The 15958-nt window shown below is 42.0% G+C and overlaps 1 protein-coding gene across 2 annotated transcripts in view; it reads right to left on the bottom strand.

Annotated features, from left to right (window-relative positions):
- atp10b (ATPase phospholipid transporting 10B) overlaps positions 1–10136 on the bottom strand; it is a 64684-nt gene extending 54548 nt beyond the window's left edge. Inside the window, exon 1 of one of the 2 annotated variants that reach the window (XM_049028814.1) lies at positions 10074–10136. The gene's annotated coding sequence lies outside the window, so the exon portion shown is untranslated. The remainder of the gene's footprint in view (positions 1–10073) is intronic. The other variant, XM_049028816.1, reaches the window with a different exon arrangement.
- Between the last annotated feature and the right edge of the window lie 5822 nt (positions 10137–15958).

Here is a 15958-nt window from a genome sequence, read left to right as displayed (position 1 = left end):
ATTTTAATACAGGGGCCATTTTATTTACCCGCAGAGCCTGTCAATATCTATGACTTTCCTTTGTAATTGATATGTGAATCTCTATAATAAAAAAATATATATATTTTCAGCCCTTCAGACAAAGGAGGGTTTATAAACTTCTACAGTAAGTGGTTTAACAGTTAACCTGGGGCACGGTTTGTAAATACAAAGGAAAAGTCTAGTGTTTTTCCAGGACGTAACTGGGCTTGGAACCGTGAAGTGGGGATTGTTGGTATACAAAGACACTGAAACACACCGAAAGTCAGCCCTATGTCGTGCTTCCTGCTTGATCTTCTATGTGTTATTTTTCTGTCAGAAACTGTCAGTGGCTATCACTCCAATTCCATCCATCCATTTTCTGAAACCGCTCGTCCTATTTAGGGTCATGGGGGGCCATAGGCTATCCCATAGGTGATGGGCGCTAGGCAGGGGTCAGTCGCTTCATTAATGCGATTAACCAGCAGAAGACGGGTTCTAATTTGATTAGTAAACAAGCAGTTCGAAACCCAAGTGCCAGTGAGCACGATCAAGCCGCATCCAAGTCCCTCAAAATACATCCTTCTTGGACGACTTTATGACATTCACCAGGATGCAACTACACACACGTTTTCACTGCCCGCCTGGTTCGCTTTTCTTCCAAGCAGTGATCAAATATTAAAGTTAATTAATAATAAATTAGTTAATAATAATAATAATAATAAGTTAGTTAATCAACATGTCATTATGTGAGCAGTGCGCAAATATCTATACTTGCCACAAAATACTTTTTAAGACCAATAAAGTTATAATATACAGCATGTGAGATCGGTAATGAAACTTAAATTAACTAATTTAATTTAAGCATCACACCATTTCCTAAGCTATAGTTGAGGCATGCAAAACCTGTTAGTTGTATAATTATCAAGATACTTCTGGTTACTTGTAGGCCCTGTTAGACAAGAGCTGGCTTCCTGGCAGCAGCTGTATTTTAAGACTGAGCATTACTCAACAAGAGCGGGCATTCCTCAAAGTTATTCCTCAAAGCTTTTCCTATGATGACAGATGACTTCATCATAATAAATCCATTGCAAACAGTTTGTACACCCATGCCAAAATGACAAAGATTAATAAAATGAGAGAATTTGAGTACAGAAATTTTTAAAAAGTCATCTTTTTAAAGGAGGTGGGTAAAAGTGGCAAGAATTATCATTGGATTGATTAAAAATATTATTTAAAAAGAATATAGAACAATAATTCTTATTAGGAAGTAGTATTTGGCATGTCTTTTGAAAGTATTTTATCTATATCGTCTCTAAACATAAATGTTACCATATTGTCAGATAATAACATTTACATTTTATTAGTGTCTGACATTTAGTATCAGCATCGTGGTCATAATACCATTTAATTTTGCCAACTTGTTGGATAATGATTTTTTTTTTTATATCCCACTGGGACGTCCAAAGAGCAAACGAAATCAGATGATTCTCAGTGAGGCAGCTAGACATCCACAGTTTTACATTTAAAGTTGTTTTCTTTAGTATTCATGCTTAATTCACAAACATCCATTTATTTATTCGCGTTAATTATTTGTTGGCATCCCATCCAGGGCAAACCCCAGCCTTCTGTCCTGTGCTGCCTGGGATAGTTGGAAGACGGATACATTTGAAATATTTATAATAAAATCAATTTTGTTGCGTGTGAAAGTTTATTTCATTTATTACTTTATTGCATAGATATACCTTCAGGGCCCTGGTATTTTATAGAGCGTTCTGCCTCATGATAAAATCCCTTACAGTCCAATTCGGCACCTATATTTTTGTTTGAAACTTCAATTTAAAAAGCTACTTAAAATAAAACCAAAACTGCACCCTGGCTGTACAGTATGAAAACGCTGAGAATGATGACACCTGCCTCAGCGACAACTGATGGATCACAAGTGTGTGTGTGTTTTTTTTTTACCTTATTTGATCATTTACTTGCCAGGTCGTGTATTACAAACTCACTGTGATAAATCTTATGATGCAGCGATCCCAAATCTAATTTACACACTGTGGGTTGAACATACGTGACAAAGAAAGATGAAGTGAGAATGAATGACACAGAACTCAGTGCTATGGATGGGAAGGGAGGGGACGTGGCAGAGTACCTGATAAGTATCTACACTGCACATACGCTCTATGTAGTCTGCAAGAGCAGTCAGATGCCACTGCATTGTTTCAGCAGTAAGTCTTGCTTCTCTGCGTCATATTATCAGTTAAGATCTAGAACGCCTGCTCTAGAAAAGGAAGGAGCTTTTCTTCTGGGAAATATGGTAAAACAGACCCTCTGATAAGACAGTCTGAGCCCGCATCTGCTATGGCATTCTGGTGTGATGTGTCGCAATGCTGACCGATTTCAGTTCACTATGCCGTCGAGCAGCTACTCAGTGTTCAGGTAGGCTTTGCTAACTCCTGCCCAAATCCCTCCTTTGTGCTCACGTCAGCTCACACCTCTTAGGACACCGAGGGCTAGCAGGAGTCACGAAGACGACGAAGCCGCTAACAATCTCCACAGTTTCCACAGTCTGGTATTGCTTCTCAACATATATTTAAGATTTCTCAATTAAAGGACTCTCCTTGTTTAATTTGGTAATACATTTCAGGGACTCTGTAGGTCTGCAGGAAACTCAGTAATAGCCCAAACCTCCACAATGCACACGTCCTCTACACTTACGACACACTAACATCTATCTGGGGCAATGGCATCCATGACTGCATGTGACGCGTTACACTGAAATCTCTGATATTAGAGGATCCCTGCAGTCAGATTTAGTCTTCATGCCGATTATCGCAGAGTATTTATCGCTTATAAAGATTAGCGTCTCCTGGACTTGTTGATGTGATATAAATGCAAAAACTAAAAAAAAAAGATTTTTTTAGGTGAACAGAAATGAGAAAAAACTGAAGAAAGACAACATTTGTCTGCATAGTTAAAAATAGAGAGTGAGAAGGTAGGTTTGCTTATAATTACCCAACATTCAATAGTACCTGTAAAGATCCATTTAAAACTTGAAACAATGACATTATTATTAGGATGGGTGTTAAATTAAACTGCGTGTACACTGACAAATTAGATAAGGAAAAAAGAATAGAGTGATAGATGGGAAGAAACTATCCTAATAATTGTTATATTTTTATCAATTCAACTAATTAGATATGCCTGCAATAATTTGATGGCTATAACATTCCAGTTTAACTGAGCATTAACACTATTATTTGTCTTGACTGAGCCACTGCCTCAATGAAAAAATATATTCGCTATAATTATAACTTAATTAAATATCAGGATACTGTTATTCATGACTGTGTTTTGCACAATGTCTTTTCAAGTCATGGCGTGTCATTATTCTGTTAACTGTCATTTAAATAAATTGACATGTGGAATTAAAATTATTAATTGCATTGTAAGCAAGAAGACTAAACTCAGACAAAATAATTTGTATTCTATGATGGATGCTTTCCGATCCAAGAAGCCTGCCTGCGTGGCCCTATGCTGCCTGGGATAGGCTCCGGAGACCCAGTGACCCTGTAATGGATGGATGGATGGATGGATGGTATGATTTTGGTGAGGGTTTAAAACTTTAATCCTGATGTCAGGACGATTCCCAAGCAGGGAACACTTACTCAGCTAAGAAAAATGCCAAATGAGAATACACATCTCTCCATCTCTCCCAGCCCTTATCCGGTACAGGGGTGTTGACAGGTGCCATTAAGGTGCCAAGCATGGTGAAAGCAGAAGACTCTGCTTGTTATTTTTCTGCCCGCACTCCATGCTTAAGGTTCTTCTGTCTGTGTTCCTGCAGGGAAGCTCACACTTCAAGGCATATGTGTGTCACGATGTCGCTTGACGCTGGCGTTCCATGGAGCGTATCAGAAATAAGGGCGATGCTTTGCTGTTTTCCAGATCATGCAAATTGTAGAATGTCCCCTGCCTTCAAGAACCAAGGCAGCCAAGAAACACTTCGGCAACGTTATACGTCTATTTCTCATTCTGGGTATTTTGGGTCCTCTTCTATTTTGAAATGAAATGGTAAGTAAAAACAGGTCAAAATAAATATGTGTAAAAATGGTGCAGCATGTTTATTTCTGTTTTTTTTTTTTGGAGGAAGCTAAGGAAATAATATTTTACAAAGTGGCATTTACGGATCATGACAGAATCTAGGGACAATGAAGAAGATGGTGCCACGTGACGCAGGGAAGGGGGCCTTGTCAATTCGGGGAAGGTCATGTTTTTCTCAGGGGTATCACGGCCCCTTTAAGGTTTCATGCGGATGGCACAGGCACACAAACACGAAACAAACTGGGGCAGGAATGAGAAGAAAGAAAATTTAAAAAGCCATTAGAACTTTGGCCATTTGGGACAAAACAAAACAGAATATACAAAGTAATGCGTATATCGCTAATGAGGGTGACTGAGCTAAATTATCACTGATGATCACAGTCACTGGATTCTTGCTCCTGAAATGGAGACACCGGTCTCATATCAATGAGGTTCTTTGTTATCTTTCTTATTTAATGCAGAACTTCTACATTTTTTCAGAACTTGGTTAACTGGAAAAATAAACCCAAAAGTCAAACAGGGCTCGATTTGTATCACCTTGCCAAGCTGAATCACAGTACCGCCAGTGGACCCGGCCAGTGCATCCATCCATCTATTTTCTAAACCGCTTATCCTACTGGGTTGCAGGGGGTCCGGAGCCTATCCTGGAAGCAATGGGCACAAGGCAGGGAACAACCCAGGATGGGGGGCCAGCCAATCGCAGGGCACACTCACACACCATTCACTCACACACGCATTCCTACGGGGAATTTAGCAACTCCAATTAGCCTCAGCATGTTTTTGGACTGTGGGGGGAAACCGGAGTACCCGGAGGAAACCCCACGACGACATGGGGAGAACATGCGAACCCCACACACATGTGACCCAGGCGGAGACTCTAATGTGGGTCCCAGAGGTGTGAGGCAACAGTGCTAATCACTGCACCAGCCAGTGCACCATCCATTTCAAATATCCTAATATTACTGTCTTGGTATCTCACCTCTGGACACCACAGCACTTTAATGCTTATTTCTGTTTCCAGTGGATAGGCTGCCTCTTTCATCTACTGTAGTTTGGTCTTCATTTTATGTGAGTCAGACAGTCAGTCGTAAACAGACACTAAAATCAGTGTTATTCAACAAGCCTCCCAGTCATAATAAATATTAAATCACTGCAGAATTACTGTAGAGGATATCTTAAAGAAGATTAGAACAAATTCATAAAACTGATAAGGAAAGTGTGGGAGCCATTTATAACTTTGGGGTGTATTATGTATTTTGGCCATTGGGGGGGTGTATTGCACGGGGTGGTTTGATCACGTGAGGACAGGTGGGGATGAATGGGTGTTTTCCGCTTGGACGGGGATGGCGGAGGGAACACGGTTCTTACTGTAGCACCTGTAGACAGCATGGTATAAACAGCAGGCCACCAGCACATTATACAGCACAAGTGTTGTATGCTAAAGATAAAAGACCCTTTTTATGTGAACTGAAGATTTGTTACAAAGGGGAACATCACCCAACTGCAGAGACTGCTTGGACATTGGTTATTAAAAGCTACGCGTTGAGAACACTTGGCCATCCACTCTGAAGCGTACAGGAAAGCCTCTACAGAAAGGTCGAGGAACCACTGAATTTATGGATGAAAGCAATGCGATTCCTGGAGGAATCCAGTGACAGGAACTTACATTGCAATTTAGTGCTAGGAATTGTTTCCAAGAAACACCCAAAACTGTTCTTTATTGTTTCAACTGCACTAACCAGATTTCATGTATATATCTTTTCCAAATAAGCAGCACCTCATTGAAAACCTAATAGGCTCTACATAGACAATGTGTGGCTCAGCAAGCTAAGCCTCCATGTTTGTGATCAGAAAGAGATAAACAAAATTATTAATATCATAGTAAATGATTTACGCACTTGGTTCAGGTTCCCTTTCAGTTGGTTTGTAGGACGGCCTTAATGCATGCTGTTTAAGACTACGATCAGACATCAGGGGTTGCTGTAAATATTGTATTATCTGCTGTGGTTACGTATAACTGAAGGAACATGCTCTCCTTTCATGCCTTTTCTAAAAAATGAATCTTGATGCTACATTATGTAGTTTTCATACAGTAAGAATTCAAATAACTTGGATTATTTTTCATCCAGGCAGCCATGTCCTGGCTAAGGGTACAGACAGCTGAGGTGTTGTCACATGTAAAACTACCTGGATGATTTGTGGAACAGTGAGTGCTTAATTCTGTATAAAAAACCTTCACACAGAATATTTAAGAATAAACAAACACTACTGCATTATATTGCATACATAATTCATTAATGTACTGCACCAGAAAGTTTGAAACGTTAGTCTGTTTTAAGCCACCAGACAACCTTTTGAAATCATTATGGCATCGGCATAAATAATTATTGAATAAGTCTTAAAAACAGAAGAAATACTAAAAGCATTGCTTTCCAGATTGTCCACGGACACTATTGAGCCTTAACAAGGTAGTCAGTTTGCTCAATGTCAGCTGAATTCCTGAGGCATGTGTGGCACCGGGCGGGTCAACGGTCCCCATGGCGATGCAGCAACACCCAAGCTCACGCGAGGGGAAGTTCACCAGCATTATCCTTTCAGACAGAGCACCGGCCTGCAGCCAATAAGAAGCTGTTCTGAGCTCTTTCTCCTCCCACCTTCACAAATTACCTTCTTGTCTCCAGATGAATCCACAACCTACTTATGAAGATACAAACAATAAGCGACCAGCTCCATCTATTATCTGAACCTTAACCTCCTTTTCCCTCTCATATAACATGCTACCACAGGAGATGTCCTGGGACACAAATTAACAGCAGCTCCCTGACACCAGCAAATGATGCGCAGTGTCCTAGAAATTTGCCGTTACACTATTTGCTGGCAAAAAGTTTTACCCCCCTCTCTAACCAGCAGATAAATCTTGCTACAGTCCCCTCCCCACTAGCCTGCAATAGGCTTGGGCAGTATCTATCTGTTAATGCTGTCAGACAATCCAAACATTAAACTGTGGTATGCGGTATTTTGGCGATATTTTACAAAACAATGTTACTTCGGTATTTCCCAATAAAAATTGTGAAAGTTGGTTGAAGTATTTTTTACTGAAAATAATGCTTTACCATGCTTTACGGTATTACCGTAATACTGTCCATGCCTAGCCATCACCACCCTTCCCAGTTGTCCCTCATCCGCGCCCCTGGAATCGATATGCCTGAGGTGGGATATCTGCCTCACTGTCCCACCTTTGGTCTACTGGTCCTGGCCAGTCTCATGTAGGCTTTCTGCAAGCTGCCAACAAGGCATGAAGGTATCCACAGCTGATACATCTTCTCAATGCATATCTGTGTCAGTCAATTATTTATGCACCACAGGCCCACAGCAAAGCAACTCAACATTGAATTCCACCATTTTCCACCTGTTCTCCGTCTTTCACCCAAGGAAAATTAGAACCTATGTTAGTATTGCAAGACAACATAAACTGGCTAAACTAAAAATCAGCATTGATCAGTAAGCTGGCTGCCATGTGGTATGAAAAGAATTAGGGATTAGCGTTTAATTCAAAACTGTTTTCCCAGCTTATTTGCAAATGAGCAGATGTTTCTAGCAGCTCAATAACGTCTATCCCATAGCATCCAGGTAAACCTGGATAACTGTTCTTTCACTGTAGGCTCAAGCTATGATTGTAGATTTATCCAGCTGCTATGATATTGAAGGATACGTTTACCGAGGAGTCGTAAGTAATTTAGCAACTCAGTTACTACTCAAGTACAGATCATGAATAAATATAGTAACTGCATTAAGTACATGAATCATTACAATTGATCAATGATGAACGAACATGGAATTAGTACGTAACTAACACTTAGTTTCTGGTTAGTTAATACATTAAGTAAGAGTGTACTACTACATTATTTGTGCCCCTTCAAGTAAAGTGCTACCAAAAATATTCCCGTCCTCTGAGATAAATCAGGATTTACATAGCTGGTGTTGAGTTTTTCATATAGTGCTAGACTGCAAAAAACCCTGATTGTGTAATGTGGTTGGATACAGAAAGCAGGATTACAGTTAATAAAATACTATAACTGATGCATAGAGTATCATATGGTTAGCATTGTCGAACTGCCGGTTGACTGCATACCAATGAGGAGTGTGCAGAAATTCCTAAAGTTATGAGTTAACCACAAGCCGGAAGCGAGGAACTCGAAAATGTTTAGCGGTAAAGGTAGTTGTGCAACTGCATTAACGCTGAAACTTATTAACAATGTATTATCAGTTCTGGTTACTTCAACAATACTTAGTACAGATTTTTATTTGTATTATAATTTTCTTTTTCGGGATACCGAATGATAGTTTCGGTGCTTGAAGTGGGTCAGTATTACACAATACTATATGGTTTACTCTTCAGAGCACTGGCATCTATCATACTTTTATGTAAGAAATAGAATATTGCAGGTGACACATCTATACCAGTCTATATATGGAGACTTAAGGCTTTATGGTTATTTAATACAATAATAATAATACATAATACAAATGATTATTAGGTTCATACGCTACGTTCAGAGATCCATGTTTAACAGGTAACAGCTGTCCAAAAGCAGCCCCAGTCTAGGTGATAACAGAACTAGTAAACTCAGGGGAGACACATCTCCTATTTTTTCCTTGCACAATCTTAGAAAAATGTCTCATTACCCCAGCAAAAATATAACAGTCAATCCTGCGGATGACAGCAGACTGACCCAGAAATAACAGGCAGCCAGCCATGTCGGCTGAGCAGAAAAGGGGGGCCAGAGGGGGGGTGCTGGAACAATTATGGAAGGTTTCATTTTCCAGGAAGGCAGCCCCAAATTAATTTCGCTGTGATTACACTATGTATCCCTGTGAAAACGGCACCATCTGCACTCTTTTCTCCACAAACTGAACTATTTAATTTCTGAATATTTTACTGTTTATCTGGGGTTAATCATTTTAGACTAGCCCTTTAAAAATTACTCAAGATATAGAACATAATAAGTAACAATAAAAGTAATTTCTCAGAATCTGCCAATGTAGATGTCAGCACAGCAGTCTCACTGCCCTTTCTAGCGTCTGTCTAAAGGAGGTGACATCACCCAGACCCTCCTAGCTGGACACTCTGTGTCCGCTTTGAAGTCCAAGTCAGTGGGAGTTTTTTTATCTATGATGTCACAGCACATGACATCATCAATGCTTTGGCAATTCTGCAGTTTTCCCACCATAGTGATTATTACCATAATGAAGAAGGGGCTCTGGAATCTGACTCATCAGGGACAACATGGATTTTTAAGGTGCTCCATCTATCACTATTGTGCCATTTATATGTTCAAATTATTTTATATTTTCATTAGTATTACATCCAACAGCTAAATGAACAGTGATGAATACATAATCGAACTACTTTTCGGTGCTTTTCAGTTATTGTGTCATAATCAGCAAGAGTAGCCTTGTTATAAGAATAATTAGATTTCATTTGCTGAAAGGAACTGGAAAGAGCTTCCCACATAGCCAGACATAAAAGTTAATTGTTAAGAGAAAGTGATCACTCAATCCTGTTTGAAAAGCTTTTTTCATTCATTAAATACATACAACTGTCTGGTTTTTATTAAAATATATTCTGAAAAACCGTAAATATATCTCCAGTTTCTTTATGTGTTCTTTACAAATGTCAGCAAGCGCTGTCACTATATATTTGCCACTAGATTTTGAAGACATTTGCTTTTGCCACGGTGACTTCAGACTCAAAATATTAATTTAATTTCTCCACGAATTGGTGAAGTCTGGGGCTGAAGTGAGAGACAGCTTTCTCCTGTCATTTAACTGTAACAGTCAAAGCAGAACGAAACACGGGAAGAAGGCACTTTTCCAAAAGCGACCAACCATCGAAATGCTGTTAAAACACCCACTAAAGCTTTGAAAGTTAAAAACATAAAACAGTAAAAGTAACAACCCAGAGCACTTACTCGCTGTTTTGGTTCCTGCCCGCTCCCGAGCAATCCGCGCTCGGCCCCTGGGGAGGAGGAGCTTAGCGCCAACACCTGAGCGCGCGCGGCGTCAAGGGGCGGGGAAAGTGTGCAGGTGGAAGCGCACGTTACATTTAAAGGGCCAGAGCCTGATTTATAGGGCACCGCGTACATCTAGACATCAAGCACCAAAATGTGCAGAGCGTGTATAACACTCTAACTCCAGTGTGAAAATCAGAGGCAGAATTGTACTGTTTATTTATTCATCTTTTTCTACATGAGATGATTCGTGTGGCCTTCATCCATGTGCCTGTCGTGCTCCACCAAGCCTCCACATTTGCCTCTGGCTAAACAGCAGAAACCTCTCAAGGTTAAAGAACGACTCCTCCGCACTGGACGTGTGATGTGCTCATCACTCTCTCATGGGGGCCTTTCAGAGCCCGAGACTTCCTGCACAAACAGGGTTTTCAAATGAGCCGATGGCATTAGTGATATTATTGAGGCTTCGAGGTTATGCACAGTTTGACTGACATCTCAGCCCGCTGGTGGGGCCCCGTGTGCTACTACTCTCCAGTCAGTGCACACACAGTGAGCGCATGCCTCAGATCAATTTAATCCCCTATTACTTTTAAAGATTAGGGTGGGAACAGCGAAAAGAGATGGAGAGCTCAGGATGGAGGAGAGTGGGGTCGCTATGGTAATGCGGCTTACTTCCCTTCTCCGCCGCACCTCCTCCTCTGCGCCTCCTCCAGCCCACAGCTGTGGGTAGTTCCCACGAAATGAGTGAGAAATCCTCAGTATTTGCCGCGGTGAGGAAGTGCGTCCTACCAGCACACTGTGGCGTGTGGCTCTCAGCGTGACAGGGCTCCCTGGCAGCGTGACTTTGGTGGCTGTACCTCATTAGGAGATGACACTGGGAGGTGGGTCGCAGCCCTGCCACACTCGTTCATGTAATATCCTGCTAGTTTAACAAGTCTCGCCTGCAGTGCCGTGCATTCATTATCATGCTGATTTTACAGGTAAATACAAACCGCAAGTCAGTTTTCTCTTAATTTACTGCCCCCTGTAGAGCCTTTCTTACCCTCTGTCTGTCAGTCCCTATCTAAGTTGCACAAGGTGGGGGATGGCATGGAGGGAAAATCGCACATTAGAAGCCTTTCTCATGGGCTTTTCCCTCACAGAACTCCTTAACAGTGCTGGAAATGGGACAGCCAATAGCTTTAATTAATCTGCTAGAGGCACCAATTAACATGCATTCTTTTAATTAGATGGTGGCGGCAGGAATTAAAGATGCTGTTTGATATCCTTTAAGGGAATAATAACACTCCTGGCATTTCAGATTCCTTGCACAGACTCCCTGGTAAAGACTCCACATTGTGCCAGGCCCCTGGCAGATATTTGTCAGATTCCTGGTACAGACTCCCCGATGTTTCAAACTTCCTGGTATAGACTCCCTGATCTGTCAGACCCCCAATACAGACACCCTGATGTTTCAGAACCACAGTACAGACTCCCTGATGAATCAGACCCCCGATACAGACTCCCTCATGTGTCAGACCCACAGTACAGACTCCCTGATGTTTCAGACTCCCTGGTATAGACTCCCTGATCTTTCAGACCTCCAATACAGACTCCCTGATGTTTCCGAACCACAGTACAGACTCCCTGATGTATCAGACTCCTGATACAGACTCCCTGATGTTTCAGTCTCCCTGGTATAGACTCCCTGATCTGTCAGACCCCCGATACAGACTCCCTGATGTGTCAGACCCACAGTACAGACTCCCTGATGTATCAGACTCCTGATACAGACTCCCTGATTTATCAGACTTCCTGGTTTAGACTCCCAGATCTGTCAGACTCCCAATACAGGCCCCATAATGTTTCAGACTCCCAATATAGACTCCCTGATTTATCAGACTTCCTGGTTTAGACTCCCAGATCTGTCAGACTCCCAATACAGGCCCCATAATGTTTCAGACTTCCAATACAGACTCCCTGATGTTTCAGACCTCTGGAAGAGACTCCCTGATGTTTCCAACCCCTGGTACAGATTCCTGTTTTTTTGTTTGTTTCCTTCGCCTTTCTCTTCTATGCTGTATTCAGTGGGTACAGGTCGACAGCCCAGGGTTCAGTGCTTCTTATGTAGGATAGGGTTATGGTTTTAATATAATCAACATACGGGAGTTTGAACACATCAAGGTCCAAAGGAGCTGGCCTTCAATTCTCACACCATTACACACCGTTCCCGTGTCAGTATCCGGTAAATCTGCCGTTGGTGACAAAGCTTGGGGATTTTGGGCCTGAACCTGTCACATTTGCTACAAACCCATGTCCATCTTTCCCCTTCACAGGCAGTGTCAAAGGCTCTGGAGGCCCCCCGGCCCTATTCTCCACTTCACACTTCTGATAGCTGAGTCCCTCCACCCCCCCACCTCAGTGGCGATGAGAAGAGAAGCTTGGCCTTAAATGTGTGAGAGAACCCATGTGCCTGTCGACAGATGGATTTAGCAATCTTGTCAGTACAAAACCTGGAGCAATCACACCTTTTTCCCAACTGCCTCTGTTTAAAAAAGTGAGACAAATTTGTTTGTTTGTTATACGTGTTTCTGAATTTGGTGGTTTGGGGATATAGCCTGTTATTTGGTGTAAAATAGATGTCAGTGGAAAGTGTTCACAAATATAGCAACATAACTCTGTGTGTGTGTGTATGTGTGTGTGTGTGTGCGTGCGCACATGCATGCACATGCATGTGCATGTGTGTGTGTGTTGCAGTATTACTGTTAGGCCTGTTAGTATCTGTGTGATATTTATTATTCCCACATAGAGACACCAGCTACTGCAATATTATTTCTGCATGCATATATATGCTTGGAAAGGATTCCTCAGATAAGCTTTCTCACGCTATACTGCTGTCTTGCGTTATATCTTACGCTTCTGCTCTTCCATTGTTCTCCCTGCCAGTCCTTTATCCTTGTGCTTTTTACATATTTTTTCGAAGATTGTCTTTTCAGAGGATGTCACTCATACTACAAACTGATCGTTGTCCCAGTTCTCTCTTACGGCCAGTTTTATCTTGCGGTAAATCAGGAAGATTAGCAGGTTCGCTTGTGTCCTTCCTGTTATTGCGGGGCATTATGAAGGAGAGGGACGATCCATGGTGTGACTCTCAACAAAAGGCATTTATTAATAACCAGAACACAAATGGAGAAGCAGCAAAGGGGGGGTGGGGGGGGGGGGTGGGCATCAGGGGTCAAAAGAAAACAGGTGAAACATGAACTTAAACTGCAAGGAAAACAAACGCTAAAACTTGAAAGACATATGGGAACCAAGCAAGGAGTAAAACACCAGTAACACAGGAACCAACACAGTTACACAGTAACAAGTACAACTAACAGCACTAATACAGGGCACACAGCAACAATGGCCGACTAAGGAACAGATCGAGGACAGGCACTCAAATAGACACAGATGAGGGCTAACAAGGGGCAGGTGTGGACTATTACTGTACAAACTAGGGGCAAGGAAGAGCAGATGAGGTCAATTAGCAGAGGATCAAGACCAAGGGAGACTAGAAAACGAGGGTATATAAGCATTACTAAAAACAAGAACAACATTGAACCATAACACAAAAAAAACATAGATCAAGAATATAACGAAACAGAGTCAAAAAGACAAACATGGCTGAAGTTGGTCTCTGGTAGGGCTGGGCGATATAAAATCAATATTATATCACGTAAGCCCAATAATCACCTGGGCTTCAAATCACAGGTGAGACATTTGGCCAGACGCCAGCTTTTTGGTACTGTACGGACATTTATTTATGTCCACAATTTGTTAAGCAGATCAGTAGTATGGCTAAAATATTGAGCCATTTTATGATGTTCAGAAGTTAGTAAATTTGACATATCCTTATGTTTCATAAACGCCTCAGACCACTGACATCCTTTTACCTGGTTTATCCACAATATCTCTTCTATTAAAACATGTGGCTGCTGAGCTATCCCTTTCCCCTTACCGCCACTTCAGTGCATATCGCATACCACACTCAAGTATACCAAACCATAGGATACCAATACAGTATTGTTGGTGTGCTGTACTAACCAAATTTAATAAACATAAAAATATGCCAATTTTATACAGGTTACTAATTTTGGGTGTCACAAAACACATCTCGTTAATATTTTAGTCATATTGGTATTCTTTTTACCAACCAAATAACTGAGCATACACAATATAATATCGATATGATATTGCCCAGCCCTAGACTCCAGCAAGCCTTGAACTCCTAACAAAAGTCAAAACGGGGTGGAAACCACCTACTTAGCCCATTAAGCCACACGGGGGCCAGGGGACTAGGGAACTACTAGGAGCTAAAAACCTGGGAAAGTATGGGAGCTCAGATGACCAGCAACACCTGCTGGCCAAACAGGGAAAAGAGGATTAGAAAACGTAGGTGACTCGGCCAGGTCCTTACGGTGCAGGACTCCTTTGAAGCTATGTACCTCCCTGATAGGTGACACGAGAGACGACTCAACAACGACACCGATAGGAGAATGGCTGTAGCAGGTTTTTCTATGGGAGCGGTTCCCTCTGTTGGACTCGGAGCTGGAGAGGAGCTGAGGGATACAGGTCCCAACCCAACCGCATATTTGCTAGTGCCTTAGTATTGTCCCTTTGAGTCATTCTGCTGTGGCGGAGAATCAAAAAGGAGGAACGATACACGTAGTGATTCAGCAAAAGGGGTATATTGAGGAGCACAAAGCAAATCGGGAACCAGAAGATAAAAACAGGTACTGTTCCTGTAAAACATGAACCAACTGAAACTAACCTCAAGGAAAACTAACACAAAAACTAGACACCCACTGGCCAAACAGGGAAATGACACGTGGATCAGGGCAGGACAGAAACTGATCCTAACACCTTGCAATACTCAGGGAAACTTGCTCCGTCCTGCCGAGTTCTCATTACTATCTGCCCTATTGTGTGGGGTATAGTGACTGTTCCCTGCGTACAAGTTAGCGTGAGTACGTCATTCTGTTTGGTGGGAATGTTTGCCTAATCTCCATCACATCATGCACTTGGGTACAGCAGAACACACATACCAAGGCTGTCCGGATCTGTGATGTTCACATGGTGCCCTAACTCTGTTTTTGTGGTGTCCTGATAAAATGATAGACGTTTGCATAAGGATGACAGGAGCCAGTGGATGACGGATTGGAATGAGGAGTATCCTCATTAGATGCCTGAGGTATCTAGGTCGCTTTACCCTGTTTTTATTAAATATTTGATGGTAAAAACGGTGTTATCAGGGGCTTTGGCTGGCGGCTACCAAAATAAGAAACGTAGCTCGTGTCGCTGCCAAAGCTACCCACATAAGAGCACTTGACTCATACTCATTTCTCAGCCCAAGCAGCCGATTGACAGTTTTAAAATGGGTTTTCAACAGGGAGCTGCCTGTAATACACACTGTTGTGTAAATGGCAGTCAGGAGGGGCCGGGAGGGGGCGAAGTGGGACGCGTGGGCAGGCACCGCGTCCGGTAAGTGCGGAGATGGTGTGACACCCCACACTGCGTGTCAAATTGCCACCTGCCCTAAATGAAAATGTCACGAGTCGTGGTGAGCAGCTCCAGCAATGGCACGTGTCGCTCTTCTGAAACAGGTTCATTTGAATAATTTCTTCTTTTGAAATTTCGTTATTAAAATCTCACCAGAGATATGTCAGGTCATGTATTTGGCTGACATCTCCAATCAGAGCAGCTGCTAAAAAGGACAGCTAATCGTATATGAGCGAAGATCAGAGACGAGTGAAGATCAGATGCAAGTGAAAATATGGCAGTATCCTTTATGCAACGAAAAAGTGTGTGTGTGTGTTTATAATTAT

Source organism: Brienomyrus brachyistius, chromosome 10 (assembly GCF_023856365.1).
Source record: "Brienomyrus brachyistius isolate T26 chromosome 10, BBRACH_0.4, whole genome shotgun sequence".
In the NCBI taxonomy this organism is placed as follows: Eukaryota; Metazoa; Chordata; class Actinopteri; order Osteoglossiformes; family Mormyridae; genus Brienomyrus; species Brienomyrus brachyistius.
This window is presented reverse-complemented; position numbering and strand designations above follow the sequence as displayed.